Genomic DNA, 5,774 nt, shown 5'->3' with positions numbered 1-5,774 from the left:
GAAATTAAAGGTGTAATACTGTACTTTAGTGTGAGGCACACATAACTGCATATATGTTTAAACTGGTTTTAACTTACAGTAAAAACCTGTTTTGGAATTCTTTAAAAAAGTGCAAGGTTTATTGTTACATTAGAGAAGCACTCACAGAAGTGCTTATTTAATGCAAAAAGTCTACAAGCTTTTGTAGAATTGTACAGTAAGAAAGTTATTTCCCTTAACCAGGAAATTAATGTTCTTAGAATTGACAAGACAGTTGACCCTGAGAGGTCAGATAAATATCTACAGCAGATCTAAATATTCATAATTAATTATAACTAGTTATGATTAATTATTCATATTTCCTCATGAGCTGATTCGTTACACCAGGTAACTGTGAGACACTGGAGTAAATTCAGATAAATATGTAGAAATTTATGTGGACTGGGGGAAGTCCAGAAAGGAGGGAACAATACATGATCTTATAACATCGATCTTGTCAGTAAAAACTTAAGAAAGTTTTCACAGGCTATAGGAGATGGATCCGGATATAAATTAGACATCGGATTTATCACACTATTGATGGTATTAAATAATATTTTTGGACTATGAGCGTTTTTAGCAATGAGATCAGAGAAATAATTCGCCTTTGCAATCTTAACAGTTTTTTGATAGTGAATCATACACTCTTTGACGCAGTTATATGATATTTGTAATTTATCCCTCTTCCACTTTCTTTCCGCTTTTCTCCATTTCTGTCTAATCGCCCTAGTTTCATCATTAAACCAAGGATGTACACAACTTCTAGGTCTTTTCAATTTAAAAGGGGCAACAGCATCAAGTATATTTGAACATAGCCCATTAAACTTATTAACTAGCTCGTCGGGATTAGCTCCAAGACAGTTAGACTCTATTTCATGAGTTATAGGGGGAATAAAATAAGCATCTAAACATTTTTAAGATGTGGATGAGTTAAAAGAACGAACATACCGGCCTACCAAGGCAGGGTGTGGTACCGAACTAGTAACAGCTATGTTAAAAATAATAGACTTATGATCAGGCAGAAAAAAATCTTTGATACCTACATCACTAACTAAAAGACAATAAGATAAAATTAAATCAAGTCTGTGCCCTTGGTTATGAGTGGGACCAACAACAGATTGTATAAGATTGAAGGAGTCGATAATTTGTAGAAACTCTTTAACCATAGTGTAATGACCTGATTACTTAATTTTAGGGAATTAATTATTATTAATTAATTCAGGTTTTGAAAGGACTCGGATCTGAAAATTCGAGATCCACCTGATTAAAACTGATTTCAAATTTGTTATTTTACACTTTAACAGCTACTCGGCCAGCGAGAAGTTAATGTCAGTATATTTTAGCAAATTGACTATGTATTTTCCTGGCCACGGGTAAATACGTTCTTTGAAAATTTATAAGCTCTTAGAGAGGTAACAATGATCTTTGGCAAAGGTTTTGACTTTAAAATTTCACGACACCAGACAATGATCCTTTATAAATGAAACATGAATTTTATTGGCTATTCTAGATTACATTAAAACTAGGCTAAAACACACACACACACACACACACACACATATACAGCTCAGAAAATTGAAGGAATGAGTTAACGGAGTTGCATGTAGTTTCAAAGTTCTAACACTCGTTTCCACGAGTGGTTTTAAATTCACCTGAGAGAATTCACAAAGCAGAGGTTTGTCTTAAGTTTACTGCTTAACGCAATTCACCAGTTCAACACTGATTTCAGCAGATAGGAGCTTTGTTTGCTTACTTGCGTTTTGCTTTGGATGACAGCTGAAAAGCGGAGTTGTTCCTCGGTGCTGACACAGGCTTCCTGGCTGGCTGCTGGAGGGAAATTCCGTTGCTGATTGGTTGGTCACTTTGACGCCGGAATGACGTTTGGATGACGTCCTTTTGGGGAAGCCCTCGGTGGGTTGGTTGGTTGCCAGGTTACGGAAGAGGCTTCAGCAGTCCTGCTAAAAGCCTGAGTTTGCAAGACTTTAAGTTCTTTGAAGATCGCGAAGGTTCAACTGAAGTGTTTGAGTTCTTAGATGGTCTCGCTGTGCGGTGTTATGGCGTGGGAGCGCTTTTGTCACGCTCACCAAGGCGGAAAGCCAAAGGGTCTTGAGAGAGAGAGCGTAAGACTTTGTGTCCAATTTTAAGCAGGCTGACTTTTGTCCAGCCCACAGGTCGTGGTCCAATCAGATGGTGGCTGCGGGGTTTAGCCATGCCCCATACGGTTCCTTATCATGCATGAATCACATGCTGTTTGTGGCGAGTATTTCTGCAAGTTTTTAAGAACTTCTTATAAAAATATCATCACCGGAAAATGATGCCGAATATCAATTTTTCACTTACACCAATTTTCTGTGAATAAAACAAGCTCTCTCCCGATACTAAACTTCACATATCATACACGCATATTAAATGCTTTGTCTGCTAAAAAATAGTTATAAGGCAAATATTAAAATATCATAGATTCCAATAAACACATCAAATATATATATACGGCATAACACATACAGTGGATACATTTTCACTACTTAGGAGTTTTTAAAAGATTTGTCTTTTAAAATCGTCATGCAAGGTTCTGTTTCTTTTGTTGTAAGAGAAGTTTGTAAGGGTTCCAGACAGGGCAGGAAGCAGGTGGTCAAAAAGTAATGTGGCGTCACGCTGTATATCCCGTGCTGGCAGGCCCGAGGGCGTGATTAAATTACTGTCCTTTTCCTGTTTGGACATAATAGTTCCATCCATTGGTGGTCACAAGACTTCGGGGTTTCTATATGTTGTGAACGAAACTTTTCAGTCCTGATACAAAACACTTTGTTGTCTCCTGATTGGATTCATCTTTAATCACTCCTCTGAGTGGATGACGACAAGACCCGGCAGGAAGTCGACCCAGAATATTGGAGTCATGTGCTGGGGGTGATTGGTATAGATACCTCATGATGGCTGATAAGGGCATAGCAGTGTCCGTTCATGTACTAGAAATCCCTACAATAGGCTTCGATGGACAACAAACATGTATGTTAAAATCGCCCAATATCAAGAGCCTATCTGCATTTGGCACAACAGAGGATAAAAAAAATCTGAGAACTCACTTATAAAATCCTTATTGTACTTGGGGGGTCTATAAACAAGTATACATAACAGTGGATTACAGCCGTCCATCTTAAATATCTGAACTTGAAAACTAGAAAACAATTCCGAGGCAAGACAAAAAGTTCACGACAAAAAGTTATAATCTTTAGGACAAACTTCAGAGAGTGGACCAAGTTCACAGACTCCGAGAGTCCGCATGACTCGAGCCTCCAAGCGACGACGCGTGGAGGTACCTCCTCACGCGTACTAACACACCACTGCGTGTTCCCCGTCTTCTATAGCGTTTCTTCCTCTGATGATATTCACAGTCCGGTAAGCGACGTATTTCAGATGACAACATAGACAGGAACGGGGCATCAGGAGTCTTGTACCCTCCGTGATTTGAATCAGAAACAGTTTCTACGGTCCATCGTAGATTAAGAACAAACGAGCGATCACAAGCAAGCACTGTGGTAACTTTTTGTGCAGACGTGCACAAACAAGACAAATATACTCAATAAAGAGAACACAGAGAACACAGACACCAGGCGACGGCTTGCCAAACTCCACACTGGCGCAGTCATTAGAGACCCCTCTTAGCCTTTTTACATTTGCATATAAATTACAGTCCTGGCCCCAGATTCTACATTTATATGGGTGCTAAATGGCCAATGGTTCCCCCCACTATCAAGGAGATGCTAAACAGTTTCACCACTCTCGTCTCCCCATTGAACTTCAAACATCAGATCAAAAGTTAACACTAAAACACTACTATTGTAATAATCACAGTCGTTCTAAAAAAATCTAATATACTAATATACATTCACTGCTCAAGAAACATTGGTCCCTGATAATTAACCATAAAACAGCAATTATGCCAGATCTGATTAATGCTTCCTGACAAGGTGAGTGGCACAACAGAAACCCAGATGTGGTTTTCCTTGACACTTTGAATCACCCATTCCACCAGAATTCTGAGGCGTGCAATGGCCTGTGTTTTTTCACAGTCCTGTTTGCTGAACTGCATGGCACATTTGAAAGGTGGAATGATCAGTCTAGCACCAACACTGGAGAGCATATCTTCAATAGTGAACCCCTTGTCTGCCATGACCACATCTCCAGGCTCAAGCAGGTCAAAAATGCCAGATTTCTTCGTGATTTCTTTGTCAGAGATTGAACCGGTGTAAAGCTGGGAGATGAAAGTCACTGCACCACACGGAGCTACCCCAACCAGACCTTTGAATGTTGTAGTACTCTTGTAACTGGAGAAGATCTCAGAGTGGAGTATCAGCGATGTAGGGCCTTCACAGCGGATTTCTGTGCAGTCCAGGATGACTCGCCTATTTGTTGCCTGGACATCCAAATGGGTACTGAACCAACACAAAGAACAGGTAATTAGCCCAGGTGATAATGGCCCTGCTCACTGTGGCCACGCTTACCCTGAAAATGTCAGCGATAACTTGTTCCCTCAGTCCAGCAGGTACCCAACAGCAGTAAATGAACAGTTCATCTATGAGCTGGATTTTCCGTGCAGGGCTAGGGCTTGGGAATGCTTCCTGCCCCATCCTCTGTGCCTTGGTCCAGTACACAAGATTGCTGGCAGATGGACAAATAGACTCCCAGAACACTTTGTGTAATATCTGATTGTTTGATTAGAAACACAAAATCTGTTCACTATTGTTTGTTTCTCTAGTGATATTTTCTGCAGCCTTGCCTCCAGCTCTTCAATGTACTGCAGAGCCTCATCTAATGCACCTATAAAAATGTAAAAACATATATATATATATATATAGTTAGCAACTTATCCCGCTATTTTTAAATTTCACGTCACAGCACACTGTCAGTACCAAAGACATAAGGGTGGTTCTATAATTGCAGGTACATTTGGTGTCCATAATATATTTTCAATATTACTTTCAATAATTTATTTAATTTGTTACTCATTGTCATGAATCACAAGATGTTACAGGCTATACCATATATACACTGAACAAAATTATAAACGCAACACTTTTGTTTTTGCCCCCATTTTTCATGAGCTGAACTCAAAGATCTAAGACTTTTTCTATGTACACAAAAGGCCTATTTCTCTCAAATATTTTTCACAAATCTGTCTAAATCTGTGTAAGTTAGCTCTTCTCCTTTGTCGAGATAATCCATCCACCTCACAGGTGTGGCATATCAAGATGCTGATTAGACAGCATGATTATTGCACAGGTGTGCCTTAGGCTGGCCACAATAAAAGGCCACTCTAAAATGTGCAGTTTTATCACACAGCACAATGCCACAGATGTCGCAAATTTTGAGGGAGCATGCAATTGGCATGCTGACTGCAGGAATGTCCACCAGAGCTGTTGCCCGTGAATTGAATGTTCATTTCTCTACCATAAGCCGTCTCCAAAGGCGTTTCAGAGAATTTGGCAGTACATCCAACCGGCCTCACAACCGCAGACCACGTGTAACCTCACCAGCCCAGGACCTCCAGATCCAGCATCTTCACCTCCAAGATCGTCTGAGACCACCCACCTGGACAGCTGCTGCAACAATCGGTTTGCATAACCAAAGAATTTCTGCACAAACTGTCAGAAACCATCTCAGGGAAGCTGAGGTCTGAAGTCTCGACCTGACTGCAGTTCGTCGTCGTAACCGACTTGAGTGGGCAAATGCTCACATTCAATGGCGTCTGGCACTTT

This window comes from Sinocyclocheilus grahami, unplaced genomic scaffold, assembly GCF_001515645.1.
Source record: "Sinocyclocheilus grahami isolate Dianchi unplaced genomic scaffold, SAMN03320097.WGS_v1.1 scaffold814.1, whole genome shotgun sequence".
NCBI classification, from domain to species: domain Eukaryota; kingdom Metazoa; phylum Chordata; class Actinopteri; order Cypriniformes; family Cyprinidae; genus Sinocyclocheilus; species Sinocyclocheilus grahami.
Note: the sequence above shows the minus strand (reverse complement) of the source record.